Here is a 2,610-nt window from a genome sequence, read left to right on the forward strand (position 1 = left end):
GTTCAGATATGAGTTCCCTTGAACTCAGACCTGAACTGGTGTAACTTTAAAGGGTAATTGGGGGTTGTCATCATCCCAATACACCCTAGAACAAATCTTCTATCTCCCAAAAACAATTGGATAACCATGGGTAAAGAAATTCAGATCTGAAATCACCCAGATCTGAACTAGGGCTGTGAACAGAGCAGGATACATGGCAGACTTTGCAATGTTAGATAATTTGTACTCTGATCTATTTGAGATGTTTTGGTTGAGGAAAAGTTTGTTTATTTTGAGAATTTTGATGCCTCAATAGTTTTAATGCAATGCAGCACCTCCACACAATTTTCTATTTCAGACTTCTCTTTTGATATTGCAGATCTGCAACAGTTCAGATCTGAGTTCATCAGAACTCAGACTTGAACTGATGCAATCATGAGGTGAATTGGGAGCCATAATCACCCCAACTCAACCTATTATCCATCTGCATGCCCCAAAATAATTGGATAGAAAAGAAGGGCATTTAAGACCATAACTCAGATCTGGATAGCAAAGGAACTCAGATCTGAGTTCAGTCATCACCACCCTAATTCACCCTAGGAGACTTATGGGTTCCCCCAAAAGCACTTTTGGTAAGCAACATCTGAAGAAATTTAGATCTGAACTGATTCAAATCCGAATTGCAGTTGAGGACTGAACCAGAACTTTGAATTTTTGATGAACTGTTTTCTCTACTCTATGCACTTATAACCAAGGTAATGTATCTGAGGGGATGTATGTTTGAATTGAAAATTTGTGTTACCTCAGATATCTAATGAAAAGTAGCACTTTCTAAGTGTTTCTAGTAAGTTTAGACCTAGCAGACCTGCTACAGCAAGGCTGAATCTGGGCAGGTTTGAGAACAGGTTTGTATTACAATTAACATTACTAAATTGGCATTATGAATGGTCCTAGGCTGATCCTTGAAATTTCTCAAGTTAAAGAGCTCTGATTTTCAGCTATGAATGATTAAAAAGTCTAAAGATTTGAACTCAATTCAGATCTACTACTGCTGCACTTTAGCTTATAATATAGCAGCCTTGAATTTGAAAATGTGTGGAATGATTATTTTGTTTCTGTTGCACTATGGGTTGCTATTTTTGGCTTATGGGACATTTGTATGAATTCGTAAGGAATCTGAACCAAAATATTGTTTGGATTCATTGTGAGCTAAACTGCTTTCAATAGCAACAACTTATTCAGGTCAATATCAGACATGATTTCAGGTCATAAGAATTCTTCAAGATTTCTTGAAGCCATACACTTGCATAGCTCATAAACCTGAACCCAAACCTGGCATTGTCAATTATGTCCTCTGAAGGCCTTGTCAATTCAGCTCTGATAAGCTGCCCTCAGTCCAACAGAGGTGAATGGATGTGTGCAGTAGTGTACATTGCATTTCAATTCAAATTTCAGTTATTATTGTTTGAACCAACAATCCTAAAGAATTGTAGGTCTGAAAGCAGATGCTGCAACTAATGGATTGCTGGTTCGGAACTCTCTTAATAACCAAAATTATTTATGATCAATACTTGTATGACAATAATTCATTGAACATATCCCAACTATGATAGGCTTAGGTAATTATATTCGTTTGTATTATCTTGTTTATTGCCTTGACTTTCACAGTTTCTGACAAGCAGAATCGAGCTGGAGGAAATCCTCTACGACCCGGAGATTGAAAGAACTCTCCGTATTCGTCTAAGAGCAGCCAGACAAGTCCAACAAGAAGCTCAAGAAGCTCAAGAAATGGCTGAGCAGAGGACTATGATGGATTATGCCAAACCCACACTCACTGGAGCTGCCTCCAGCATTATCAGGCCCAATATTGCTGCTAACAACTTTGAGATCAAACCGGCCATCATACAAATGATTCAAAACATGGTGCAATTTTGTGGTTTGCCCCACGAAGATCCCAATGCATACATTTCTAACTTTTTAGAAATATGTGACACCTTCAAACACAATGGGGTAAGTGATGATGCCATTAGGCTAAGGTTATTCCCATTTTCTTGGAAGGATAAAGCCAAAGCATGGCTGAATTCATTACCGACAGGATCAACAGCTACGTGGGATGAAATGGCCAGTCGTTTTCTCTCTAAATATTTTCCCCCTTCTGAAACTACTAAAATGAGGAATGACATCACTACTTTTTTCCAGTAAGAGGGGGAATCTTTATACAAGTCATGAGAACAATACAAGGAGCTGCTAAGGAGAGTTCCTCACCATGGCCTCCCCATTTGGTTACAAGTGCAGACTTTCTATAATGGTCTTACCGACTCAAATAAGACCATACTAGATGTTGCAGTCGGAGGATCCATAAATAATAAAACTACTGAGGTTGCCCATGCACTTATTGAGGAAATGGCAACCAACAACTATCAATGACATTCTGAAAGGACTCAAAATAGGAAGCAGCAAGGCCTGCATAATGTTGATACTTATACGACACTATCTGCACAAATAGGAGCACTCAATAAGAAAATTGATGAAATGCAGATAGCTGCCATGCATGTGCAGCCTCTTACTTGTGAATTGTGTGGGGGAGGCCACAGCAGTACTGACTGCCAAGTTGGCAATCAGTTCAGGCCA

The 2,610-nt window shown here is 39.0% G+C and overlaps 1 non-coding gene across 1 annotated transcript; it reads right to left on the bottom strand.

The window, feature by feature from the left end:
- Window positions 1-2,145: 2,145 nt before the first annotated feature.
- On the bottom strand, window positions 2,146-2,252 carry LOC148802435 (small nucleolar RNA R71). The gene has a single exon (XR_016083271.1). It is a non-coding gene; the product is annotated as a small nucleolar RNA R71 (small nucleolar RNA).
- Window positions 2,253-2,610: the final 358 nt, after the last annotated feature.

This window comes from Nelumbo nucifera, chromosome 2, assembly GCF_055504915.1.
Source record: "Nelumbo nucifera cultivar China Antique chromosome 2, China Antique-T2T, whole genome shotgun sequence".
Classification (NCBI taxonomy): Eukaryota; Viridiplantae; Streptophyta; class Magnoliopsida; order Proteales; family Nelumbonaceae; genus Nelumbo; species Nelumbo nucifera.